Source organism: Lasioglossum baleicum, chromosome 16 (genome assembly GCF_051020765.1).
Source record: "Lasioglossum baleicum chromosome 16, iyLasBale1, whole genome shotgun sequence".
Classification (NCBI taxonomy): Eukaryota; Metazoa; Arthropoda; class Insecta; order Hymenoptera; family Halictidae; genus Lasioglossum; species Lasioglossum baleicum.
In genome coordinates, this window is record NC_134944.1 from 6,309,681 (window position 1) to 6,322,820 (window position 13,140).

The 13,140-nt window shown below is 48.8% G+C and overlaps 1 long non-coding RNA gene across 1 annotated transcript; it reads right to left on the reverse strand.

The window, feature by feature from the left end:
* Positions 1-3,682: 3,682 nt before the first annotated feature.
* Positions 3,683-12,912, reverse strand: LOC143217082 (uncharacterized). The gene is made up of 3 exons (XR_013010727.1): positions 12,511-12,912; positions 11,599-11,695; positions 3,683-3,796 (listed from the first exon to the last, which is right to left on the reverse strand). It is a non-coding gene; the product is annotated as an uncharacterized LOC143217082 (long non-coding RNA).
* Between the last annotated feature and the right edge of the window lie 228 nt (positions 12,913-13,140).

Genomic DNA, 13,140 nt, shown 5'->3' on the forward strand with positions numbered 1-13,140 from the left:
ACGCGTGGCTATTATTCAACTTATTTTACCACGCTTAACTTTCCGAGTTGTTGTTGTATGCGTCAAATCTTGTAATTGAATTTTAAACCACTTCCCGATGAGCTAGAGACTTGAAACATTAAACATAGCTCAGAACTGGATGACAATGCAATATTAAAAACAAATTTAAATAAAAACTGTGCGTTCAGGAGAAAAAGAAATTTTGATATTCACCGTCACACCCCGTCGCGCGATGCTCGGTAGTACGTCATCGCGTTCAGCGATCCCCACTCCGCGCGCCAGCGCTCCCTACTCCACTACGCGTTCCCACTCCGACTCATCCCCACTCCACGGACCCATTTTGCACCGAAGGAGCTCAATCAGTGTGGTGTTCCGTTCATTCAGTTCCATTTCGGACAATTTCGGACTCTATCAAGAGACGTCGTCTCTCGGAGTCATCTCCTCATTCTATCTTGCGTTTCTATATCTTAATATTTCATACCAGTATTACTATGTATATCTTGCGTTCCATTTAAAAAAGACTATAAAAAGTAGAAAATAAAAAAATATATTTTTAGAAACTGTTTAAAATCCAAGCTTACATAAAAATGCACTAAAAAGGAGAAAATAATTTTTTTAGACGTTAGTGACTATAAATAAAAGCGTGGAGCCCCCACGAGGATTACGTCAATATATTTTAGCGCCCCACGCTTCTATTTATAGTCATTAATGTCTAAAAAATTTATTTTCTCCTTCTTAGTGCATTTTAATATAAGCGTGATTTTTAAAAAGTTTCTTTTTATATGATTTTTATCAAGAATCATTTTTGCTTTCATGTTCAATTCTACAGAAATGTAAGATACACAGTAGCTCTGTAAATTTACCGATTGTTTAAGAATCGATTAGAGACAGGGTTTCATAAATTTTGCCGATTGTTTAGGGCAGATTAGAGACAGAGTTTTATAAATTTCCCGATTGTTGTGTGTGTAGGGAACATATTTCCGAGACAGAGGAACTTTGACACCGGTTAAAAATCAGGAAGGGGTTGAACGGAGTGCGGAGGGTGAGAGCGTCAAGTTTCCGAGCCGAAGTGAATTCGCAAGGGGTAGTTGGTAGATTCGCGCGGATCCTTTCTGCACGGAGGGAACGACATTGTTGACAGGCGTCTCACGAAGTCATCCGGGTTTCGGTACGGCCGATGACGCGCACTTTTTCCCCCGTGGTGATAAATGGCACCGGTACCCACCCCTTCTGAACCCTCCACCTCCACCCCCAGGTCTCGGGCTTGCTCGAACCGAATCAGGATAGGAGGGCGGTTGACAAGGAGCGTGAGAGTCCTGCTCTCGAGGGTTATCGTCGATGTTTCCGGGGAGAGGAGAGCTGCGTGGGCGAGACACTGCTCTGATTGATACGCGATTCTCTCCGGAATCCACGCAGGAAGACGGATCGCGGAAATTCGATTTTGTTCATTTTCGTATTAAATTACAACCGCTGACCTACTACAATAATTGCTGCCAATTTTCCTCGAACATCCACGCAGAACGTCGTCTAAAATATCAATCCCTACACCGAACCACTTCCATCTATCGTGTCGACGTATAAAATCGTCTTTCGCGGATCGAGCGGCTCGCGAACAGGTTTCGTCAGAAGTCGAAGCCGTCAGGCGTGCGTGTCTCGTCGCCGGCAATGTAAACGCTGCCTAATAAGACAGCTCTCGTTCATGTACCGTGAAACCAGTGGCAGAGTTACCAGCACCGGTCCGAGTGTTTATTCGAGTCGTCGACGAAACTCTCGCACGGTATTATATTTCGATGCGCTGTAAATACGACGGCGCGATCGATAAACGATGCACGGAGGGAAAAAGCGCGTTGCTGAAGACAGAGAGAAAGAGAGGGAGAGCGAGGAGGAGAAAAAGAGAAGAGGGAAGGAGAGCGTCGTGGATGGCGGGTCCGTCAGAAACTTATTGCTATTACCGGCGAAACGTATCAGGGTCCCGCCGCGCGATGTAGCTCGCGCGGTGTATATATATACGCGCGCGCTTTTGAATTCATAAATATGCACATACGTAATTATGCAAATCAATTATTAAACGGGCGAGCGTGTCTCGTTCGCAACCGGCATACGCAGCTTTTTGTTGCTCTCTCCTCCTTTTGGCTCTCGGCTGCTCCGCGCGTCCAATAAAATGCTTCGCCCGAAGACTTTTCGGGCCCGGGAATTGCGCGTATGAGAGACGGGTCAACTCCCGTAAGAGGAACAAAGAGAGACACGGCGTTTTATGGGGGAGGGAGAGAGAGAGAGGAGGGAACCGGAGACGTCGGCGAAATCCTCTAGACCCCCTCTCTCCCCCACTTTCACAGAGGCGGATGATGCGATGCGTGGGACGTTAAGTCGAGCAAACGTGCCCCCGGGATATCGTGTGGTCAGAGATTCCTTCGTGGCTCCGTCATGGCTACGGAGAGGATGGCTGGAAACTTCGCAGTCCGCAAGACGAGAATGTCTTTGAGTCCCGGAAGGCATCCTACCATCCCTCCTCCTTGCTCCTTTCATCCCCCCAGAGGGGGTTGCACTACTCGGCTACCGACTCCCTTGGCCCTACAACCACCGACTCTCGAGGGCCGAGGACCGTGGGGTTACGCACGAGAAAAATCCGCCTCTTACCAACTATGCCGGCACTGGTACACCCTGGTATGCCAACACCAGGCCCCCCGACTATCCGGCACGCTCGAGGTGCATGGAACTTCGAGATGCAGCGGCTCGATGCATCACAGCTGCAGCGCAGTTGCGTCGTTGCCGGTGTGACGAGCGATCTACGAATCAGAAGAAAGTGAAGTGAATTCGTAGGCTGTGATATCGTAAAACACTGACGGAGAAACGTGGATTTTAATACCACTTTTTACGGAATTAATTCGATAATAATTTAATGTCAAAAATGTAGGTTCAGTGTTGCTGAAACATGGTAAGAAACGCAGTTATTAATTAACGCAGGAAACGCATTGCCACGAATGATCGCGAGGAATGCTGGGAATCAGGGTCGAGCAGAGTCGCCGATCTCCTTCCCCAGTGAGTTATTAGTCGTGTTTAAAGAGTGTTCAGGGGTGAGTAAGGATAAAAGCGAGGCCCCGCGAGTGAGTTATCGAATGCGAAAACAAAGAGGTTCCTCGCGATGTAAGATCTAAAAGGGACGTAACCCTTTCCCTCGCTCTACCGACTCTCCGTACGGAACAATTACATTTTAATTAATATTTCCTAAGAGGCCGAAAAGCTCGTCCACCCCAACCCCCGTCGAATTTATGATCGTTTTAGCCATTATTAGGGGCGGAGGCGAGCGAATCTCGCGAAAACCCATAACTTCGCCTTTACGGCTCCTTTCGCTCCTTCCATTTTCTTCGCCGAACACCACCCTTGGTTATCTCTTGCGCGCCTACTTACCATTGCTTTCCTCTCGCCGCGGTTTCCTCGCGATTTCCAACAACACCAGACAAACGAAAATTTCTACCCCCCCCCCCTCGTTTCTGTCCTTACCATTCTCCCTTACGAAATTCCAATTTTGGTACTCCACAATTTTTGTATTCATTTGTTCCTGTCTTCTCAACGTTTCTGAAAAAATTTCAATCTTCTTCATCTCTTAATCTTCTTCGCAAAATTTTCGTTTCACAGAGCAGTTCGATACTCGACAATTTTTATGTGACAATTCCTTACCTTCGGCCATCTTCTCATCCCTTTTGCAAGATCCCACTCGCTTTCCTCGCAAATTTCCAATTGATCATAATTCAGCACAGTACAGTTCCCAACAGTTTTCGTATCACTTCAGCGTCCTCTGCAATAAAAAAATGAGTAGATTAGACGCAAAGCAAAGAAGACAATCCAAGAATTGAAAAATCGTATCATTATCAGCTGGTTGAAATTATTCGTAAGGGATTTTTGCAATTTTAATTCTGGCAAACAGCTGCACATTAGTGCAGCTAAACGATCAGAGTCATCAGCACCTCCGCGAGAAAATCGTCAGTTTCCTTCCGCAGATCGATGATCCTCCCGGCGGTTTAGGCGAATCGAGGATGACTCTCTCGGGAGTGACAGAGAGGTGCAGGCTGGGGAGAGAGAGGGCAGTTCGCAGACCTCAGAGGCTGCAACGCTGCCGTATAAAGTGGCAGTGTGCAATGAACTTGTAAACCAGCGACTGAACACACAATGGCCGGCGACTACAGGGTTTCTGGCCGGTTGGTGACGTCACCACTTTGTGTCCCGTGTCCGAATTGCATCGCATCGTAGGACCCTTACCGCCCCGTTTGTTTGTCCTCTCTTTGATGTCCACCTCGACCCGACGGACTTCAGAGAGACCCGGCCACCGCCCCGAAACCCAGCCCGCTAGAAACCGAACGGTGTGTCAAAAATTCTCGTTTTCGGCAGCCGGGGGCCACCGGGAGACCACCGTTCCGGTTCGGTTCGACCTGCACACTCGTTCAGCACCACCTACAAAGCCGTTTCCTCCTCGACGGGTCCTGCACACCCTGACGGTGGCCGTCCCTTTGCGATCACCTGCGCCCTTTCTCCCTAAAAATCCGCTGCATCCCGAAAATCCCTACAATTTAATCTCAATACACGAATCTTTTCCATTCAATTTTAGTTTTAATCATACTGTCCACTTTGACTCGGAAGAAACTCATCTCCAACTAATTGAAGGATCGTTGATGATTAATAGTTGATGAATTTCTATTTCACTCAAGTTTGTTGCATTTCAGGTGAAAATTGTATTTTGTCTGGAGGTCCCGGTAAATGGAGAAGCGACCATAGTAAACTGATCTTTGATACGCGATGAAGCTGGCGCAGAGGTTTCACTTTGATTAGACTTCGGCTGCTTTCGGAAACGGGATTTTTAGGCTTCGAGGAGCCGGAACAAGGTAACGTGGACAGACCTACGTGTACAAGCGCCATTTTGAAAGTTAAGTCGTTCGAAAGGAAGTCTAGCACGGTGCACCCGCAGCTGCCACGGAACCTCGTATCCGACGATCGATCTGAACGCGTGCACCACTCGCCATTTTGAAGGGGCTCGGTCTTTCCTCGTCGCCATTTCTTTTCCCTGTTCACGCACGATTATCGGCCCGTGTCACGAATAGTCGCGAGCCAGACCGGCGTTTGATCGCTACGAAGATCAAGGTCCGGCCGCTGACAGCCGGTTGGCTCGACTCGTAGATCGCGATCTAACGCGGATCGGCCCCCTGGTCTCGATCCACGGCGATCGCAAATTTCGAGGCATTGCTCCCCCACGAAATTTTATGGCAGTCGCTGAACCATGCAGTTCGATGCCAGACAACCGACTACTTGAGTTTTCCTCAATGGTGGAAAGATGAATAAAAATGGGACTCACCCAATTAATACAACCATGGAAATATAATTTCAAATCATTTAGGTGCACCAGTAAAAAGTGAAATGAATCAAATAATTGAAACAAAGCAGAAGGATGAAAGACTCAAAAGATGAAGTACAGTGTATACAATAAAAAATTGTACGGATAGTGCCGCGTCGATTAATGTGGAAACATTGAGAACGATGATATGGTTGCGGAAGATTCTTTGGAAAAGTCGAAAAAATATGATCGAACGCGAAACGAGAGGGAAAGGGCTGTCGACAGGGGGTGAGAAAGAGAGAGAATTTGGTCGAAAAAGAGGAACAGGGAGAGCGAGAGAGGGAGAGGGCGAGTGGACAACGTCGAGCCGAGCGTACCACCCAATTACACTGCAGTTCAAACACATGCAAATCCGGAGAATAAGCTTTATTTGTTGTGCAAATTAGCCGCATATTGGCGCACCGAACGAACGGTTTTGTTACCACGAGAATGAGAGGCCGAAAGAGGGACGGTTCGACGTGCGGGGAGAGAGCGCCGGAGCGCAAGAGAGAGAGAGAGAGAGAGATAGCGAGAGGAATGAAGAGAGCGGTAGAGGGGTAGTATCGCGGGTCAATTGCTTATTTTGAGTTGGGCCGGTGTGCCCACCGGCCTGTAAATATCACACTCCCTGCAACACCCTTCCACCCCCTCGGTCCCACGTCCCCACACCCCCGGGTTTCAACGATATCGCGCGACGAAACCATCGAAAAATATTGATAACGATAACGGTGACTAATTTTCGTTCCCAAATTACTCCGTTCCGAAGGGAACATCGAAAGGAAGTGATTTATGGAAAACCACGCGAGCCAGCGAGCAAGCGGACGCTGCGCGCGACGGGACACCCCCCTCTGTCCTAATCAATGATTGCTTCGACAATATTCAACTCCCCGAAAAGTCCTTCGATTTTATCCCGAGCCTCCGAACTTTACAAATAGCTACTTCGATTTCATCCCGATTCTCCAAATACTTCAAGTTCATCCGAATTTTCCGAATACCAGACCATTAGAATGCATATAAACAGAACCGAGTTGTAAGGTTGATCGAATGCTCGAAGAAGAGCCGGAGCCAGGGGAATGGTTTCCAAATGCCACCCCCTGGGGGGTAGCTCCTCGGCTACTGGCAATTCGATTGTAATCGAAATCAATAAATATATAGACTCTTCTACCGAAGAGAAAGAGCCTCCGGCGAACTCGGAATTTCGTGACGGACGACCAGGTCTCGGGGGTTCGATCTATCCTCCCTCTGGAAGACTGCGGGGTGGGCAACTTCAAGATAGCCCCTGACCCACGGCTATCCTTCACGGACATCGAACTCGCGCATCCCGCGGGATCTCTTAGTCAAGACTCCAGCTACTGGCTGTTTATTGCGTCCACTCTACATTCGTCTCGAGGAAACCACCCCCTGCTCCTCCACCGGACTTATTTCTTGATGGACTCATCGCTCTCACTACTAGATACCACATGATGTATATTTATGTGGGCCTGTAACGCTAAAATATTTATTTTCTAAAAATCGTGAGGCAAATAGAAAATTCCCGCCAGGCCCTTCCTAGTTCTCCATTCGAGCTACACCACGGTATTTTTTAATTTTGTGTTCCCTGCAAAATGGCGCCAGGAGGATTCTCTAAAAACTGTTTTCTATAACAATCGTGAGGCAAATCGAAAATCTGTTATGGATCCTTCACCGAATCTTGTAAAATGACGCCACCAGAGTATCCCAAAGCTGCGGGCATCGCTCGGGCCAGCAACCCGGTTTAACCCGGAGCAAAGGACCAGCAAAGTAGCAAAGATTCGAAGGATCGAATCTCTGGTACAGTGTCAGGGTCGTTCGGCGTCGGTGGTATCGTTAAAACGACGTGGACCGGACATTGTCCGAAATCCCGATATTATCCGCACACGCGTCTCTCCATCGACACTCGGAAGTTTTAACGAGCTTCCCTCTTCCTCTCTCGCCCCCCTAGATCTCCACTTCTCGTCTCTCTTTCGGGGGTTAATGTCGTCGATAATTTTGCGAAACTTTTAATCGAGTGCATCCTAATTGGCGCTCTGAAGACAACATCGCCGGCAGCTAATTCGGGGACGGCGGATCGATTAGCCGGATCTCCTCTTTCGCGCGCGCTCTTGCCTCGGTTGCTTGTCCGGTGAATGTAACGAAAGCGAACTTGATGCGCGCTGATTTATTCCTCGCCGGGAGTAACTCGTTACGAGTTCACTTTCCCCGGTCCTGATAGAACCACGAAACGACCAAGGACTCGCCTACTCCAGAGGAGGGAAACCAAGAGACGAAAGAGAGAGAGAGAGAGTGAGTGAGTGAGGGAGAGGGAGAGAGAGGGAGAGAGTGATAGTTGACGCAGCAGCCGCCGCCGCCGGCCCCGCAGCCGACCGACATCAAAGAGGACTGCCAGCAGCTTCCGTATAATTAGTGTCAGTCGTATTTGCATATTGATTGAAGCGAACGTGTCGCCGCGACTCGCTGCTCGACTCACTGCCCTCTTTTCAAGGAATCATCCCCCGGATCGCATGATTTACTTACACTTTCCCGCGGAGACCTGTTCTCTAGGATCCTGGTCGCCTCTTCAGCTTCTGAAGACGTTTAGGAGACAATGGAAACAGCCTATTGACGATTTAGCACCTTGGTTGAGTAATTGGGGACTGTGTGCATTAGGCAAAATTGTGGTAATTTATTGAACTAACCCCTCTGGATGCGAGGGCGTAAGAATTCGCCCAGGGTAAAACCAGCCTGTCGTAGGAGGCGACTTATAGGACATCCGTTGATTGTTTGATCAATTACAGACGACACGACCGTCAACGACATCATATACCATTAAGTCTCTTTGGACAACGGAGAAACAACTAAATTTAATTTAAAGCTGATTAGATTGAAGCACTGGTGACTTCCACACATTTTGGGTCCTTCACACTTCTCCTCAAGCCTGTTTACGACTATGTCTTCCAAGGACGCCAGGGTCAGTCGGCATAATTCAGGTGGCACATACTTTAATTATATTCAAAACAGCGTACCGGAAGTCTCGTCCTCCACGTGGAACGAGACCAATCAGCGATCCACGAGGATGCGCGCTAATTATTCGTTTCAAGGTTTCAGGATAATTATTCGCCAGTGATACGTAGTACGAACGGAACTCAGAGAAGAAGAAGAAGACGAAGAAGAAGAAGAGGCGATCCGTGGGGAGCCAAGGTCGCCGAGCAATTACGATCCCATCTGTCCACGTCCCAAATTACACGCTGGAAATCCGCGGAGAACTCTTTCCCGCAAGAGTAATTGATACTTTGATTGGCGAAATGACTAAATTAGCCAACCGTGTACGCCAGATGCTATCTATACGGACGGAACGTATAATGATCAGGGAGTAACGTTGTTGATCGTTCGATACCTATCCAGAGAGCCGTCGAAAAAAAAATCCTCGGATAATTCAATAAAACGGCAGACCGGCGGGAAATCCGAAGAGTCACCGTTCGAATTAGAATCCCTGGTATTGGGCTCGGGTTTTGTCGTTGTATCTGGCCGCGATACAAGCCAGGAAATCAAAATGGAGTCACGGCCGCGTCGCGTTTTAACGATTCCCGGTCGTTTATCCAGTGACTTGCAGGCTATTGTTCACCCCCGACCCCCTCGGACCCCTCCCTCTCTGTGTGTGTCGCTTCCTCGAAACCACCCCCGCAGACCCCCCCCCCCCGGACGTTTTTTAAATCCGCAACGATTTCGCCCCGTGCCGGCCTGAATTTGAATCGACGCCGCAAAATCGTGGAGTCACCAAACGTTCATATGTTAGCCCGCTGCCAGGGGTTCGAACCCGCTCGCATTCCCACTTCTCTCTCTCTCTCTCCCTCCCTCTCTCTCTCTTTTAAAGCCAGTCTCTCACGGAGCTGGTCGACGAACCGTCCGGTGCAGAAACGCGAATCGAGAGATCCAGATTTTCCGACTCGAAGCAAGATCATCGGGACCCTACGGTTTCTTCATTTCCTTGCTGATCGAAGAAGTGACTCGCGAAAGGAGAACTTTGAAATATTAACTGCTGTGATCGAGAATTGGAATCCGAAGTCTGACAATTTTTATTTGTTTCTGAAAATCCTCCTGCCGCCATTTTGCAGGGCAGACCAAATTAAAAATGCTGTGGTGTACCTTAAAGTGGGCACGACAAAGGGCTTGCAACAGATTTTCCATTCTCCTCACGATTATTCCCCAAAAAATTGATGAATCTACTAGGTCCTTTAAAAACTCCCCAGCCACCATTTTGTGGGGCAGACTAAATTAAAAAATACTGTGTAACGCCTTAATATAAGTTCAGCATAGTCTCCCTAACAGATTTCTCATTAATTATATGCTTTTTCTGAAAAAAGAATTCCCAAAGCCAGTCTTAATTTTGCAGATTGAAAATGCAGAGTCTCTCCTCAAAGAAGAATGTAGTAATTTTCGGAACACATTTTAATTGTTAGTGTAACGAGACTGAGGGCTTGTTAAAAAGATTAAAGGAAGGCTCACCACCGCGGCCCCCATGATTTGCAACGGTCTGTAGTCCGTAACGCGCGGCGGCCCACATAGGTGCACTCGGCGATGCGTCAACGCGCGAAATAATACCGCTTTATATGCATACGCGATTTGACGCGTAAAGCCATGATTTTTCCTGCGGGTGTTCGGCCCCCTCTTTTTCCCCGTGTGCGTGTACATGTGCTTCGGTGTGGGGAGCCGAGCAAGAAAGAGCAAGTTATAGAACCAAGGAAGAGGAGAAGGACAGAAAAAGGTGGCGGCGAGGCAAGGAGGAGGCCGGAAGGGCGGCGAGAAGGTGGTTGGCGGGCGCGTTACTGCTTTACGGTTATTACACCGAAGGGCTGAAGCTCTACGCGAGTGCCGCCATTCTCCGAGTCGGCTCAAAAAACTAATCGTATCGGTTCGAGGCTGAAGAAACCGTCGCAACGTCCCCAACGAAGATCTAAAGTGGATATCAGCGCGGCTGGCCCCGTGGGGCAGTGCCCTGGCCCTTGGGGAAACTGAGGCCACAAAGCCAAGCCTACTCGGAACGTCTTATACAAAGTGTGAATCGTGAAGAATCCTCAGAGCTAAGTTTCTGAAGGATTAAGAAGTCTAGATCTGAGTTAACTAGGTCTTGGTTGTAGACCTATAGGGCACTGCCCTTCCTATAAATTGCCTTATAGGGTATAGTACAGTTTAGTAAAAATTAGGAGCCATAATCTCACATTGCGAACATTGCGAATAAAGAAAATCAAAGTCCTTGAAGCTAGATTTCTAGAGAATGAGGAGCCCAGGTCACACAGGAGCAGGGAAGCCACGCCTACTCGGACCACTCCCACACAAATAACTCGCATGGTTCAGGAGCGATCCAGAGGTCGAAGAGCTCCGAAGCGACACGTCACGATCGGGATCGACGCGGAGGATCGTTAATCCGCGGGTAACGGGCTGCCGGATCGAAATATGTAGTCGTCAGTCCGTAAATCACGGTTCGGCAGCGATCCGGCGATGGCAGACGGTCGTCGTGTTCCGTGTATTTGCATAATCTCCATAACCATAAAATAATGGATTAAACGGTGGCCGGGATTTCTCGCGGAGCCGTTTGATAAATGCGATCCTCGAAACGCTGCGGACGCGATACGGGAACGGAGGAAGTCGTTAGGAAGCGTCCAAACACTTTCCGGCAAGTTCTCCAAACTCGGGGAAGCACGGACCTAACCCGCGTCAAGGCGTCTTCGGGAACGGGACCTTAATCTTGCCAACCCTTAGACAAGGAGAAACAGAATGCTAGTACGAGAGAAAGCAAGCCAGAGGATGGACGCGCGTGTGCATCTAGCTCCTAGAACGACAGACCGCCCCCTAACCCGGCCACCGACGCCACCTCCTTATCTCGGGGGGGAGGGGGCCGAGTTTCCTCGGACAGTTTACCGGCGCTAATGAGCTGGCAAGATAATTAGCATTATGTTAATGTGTGACGCGCGGCGGTAGCCTCCTACCAACCTAGAACTAGCTGCCGACGTAACCTAACCTTCGTGCCGGCACAGCCTCCGGTTCATACCCCTTCCGCCACCCTTCCGCTCTTCGAATACTCAGACTTTGCCTCCGCCTGCTTCCTTACAACTTCGCTAGACCACCTTTCTTCGACTACCACTGCTATGCACCTGGAACGCTTGCCAAAAGTTGCGTCAAGGTGTGTGGAAAGTCCTATGCTTAAGACATTTTTACTATGAAATTCTAGAAATTCCACGTACCTCCTCGACGTCTTTGGATCCTCAGCTTTTGCGTCTTTGAATCCTTACAACTTCGGTGTTTGAATCTTCTAGGTAACTTTCCCGAACAGATTCTCCCCTGGAATGTAAAGCAGAGATTACTTCAAGATGTGTTTTAAATAAAATTCGCAGTCAGTATATTTAAATATAGAATAAAAAGCCGGCAAACCAGACGAGGGTGCAGAGCTGAACCCCTTCGGTTCTAATTCCATTTGGCATAGTGAAAACGTTTGCTCAGGGGGGATGGTCGTGGTTCAGACGGACATTAAAAACGAGAAACTAAGTGTCCTCTGCGAGGACTCTCGCCGGTATCTAGAGTAAACCTTCCGGGATCTCTCGGTGGAATCGTTGTCAGGACGCTGGCTATGGCGCACACGACTTCGCGAAAGTTAATATCCAAAGGGTGGTCATTCAGGGTTATATTTGCCGACCGATAGGATCGGGTAGATAGGATTGTGCGTTGGTCCGTGTCTGGTCCTGCGCACTTGTATACCCGCGATAACGACAGACCGTGTTCTCCGTCTCTCCACCCCCGTATACTCATCGAGACTCACCCTCCTACACCCATGTTTGCCCGGTCCATATTTCATGGGACTACTTGGCCCCGGAGTCGATCTTCATCCGACTTTTTGAATCCTTTCGTTGAAAGATCTCTCTGCTTCCGAAACAGAGAGAGAGAGAGAGAGAGAAAGAGAGCGGATAAGAGATTCTCAGAGATATCAAACGCGAAACAAAAGCGCCCCGGACTGGTTTCCGTTTCGGATTAGATTTCTCGTGGACCTGTTCATAAATCACGAACCACGGCCTCCGTTCTACGGGGACGCTGTGATACGCGCACAAAGAGCCCTGTTTGCTACCGAACCACTCACAAAAGCGAAACGCAATGTTGCCTACCAGTGAGATAGTATATTCTCCATCGGGTAAAATATTCTCGCACAATGGCCACTTCAATCCTTTGCGTTTGCAGATCTTTCGCCGTCAGTTAACTGCGGAACGAGGTACGGTCTTCGTTTTGTTTCGGTAACTATCCTTGCTTGCTTACAATCAATACAGCGATAGGGACTTCAATAGGTACTCCAGAATTTTCCTAGATTTTTTGGAAAACCTAGGACAATAAAAGAATTCGTTAGAACAGTGAAACGTTGTGTTCAACGTTTCAGGATGATTCTAAACTACCCGTACGAGAGGGAGGGAGACGAGGGTGGAGGAGCGTGACGGTATAATTTCTCGGAAACGGGGTAAATGACAGAAGAGTATGATCGTAGAAAGAGAGAGAGAGAGACGAGGATAGATGGTGGTAAGAAAAAGAGAGGGTTGCCTGTAGGGGTGGGACGGTGCGAGGAAGGCGCGAGAGGCCATCGGTCAATTAATCAAGATAATGAGAGGCAAGTCGAGCCACGGAGAACTAGTAGGCAAAGACGAAAAGGGTGGAGCGTCCGGGGGTGGCGGAGAGGTGGCCGAGATATTAGACAGTGTGCGGGGGTGGGAGCCAGAAAGGAAGGAAGGGGATGGAGGGACGGGCGG